Source organism: Alligator sinensis, unplaced genomic scaffold, assembly GCF_000455745.1.
Source record: "Alligator sinensis unplaced genomic scaffold, ASM45574v1 scaffold637_1, whole genome shotgun sequence".
Lineage (NCBI taxonomy): Eukaryota > Metazoa > Chordata > Crocodylia > Alligatoridae > Alligator > Alligator sinensis.
The window spans coordinates 954,265-954,489 of NW_005842368.1; positions in this window are offsets into that span (position 1 = coordinate 954,265).

Below are 225 nucleotides of genomic sequence, written 5' to 3' on the forward strand. Positions count from 1 at the left end.
TGCCCCTAAGTGCAATACCGTGCGGTCCCCCAGCTGCCCCCGGGTGTGCGTGTATGTGCGGAGGAGACGTAGTAGGGGGGGCAGCGCGCAATGTGGCTCTGGCCGTCTGCCTGTGTCACTGCAGCATGCGGTGGTTCTCTCCCGCTCCTGTGGGGGTGGGGTGTAATGTGATGTCTCCGTCCGCCCCTGGGAGTGGAGCGTGTATTGGGGGGGGGGGGGGGCGGG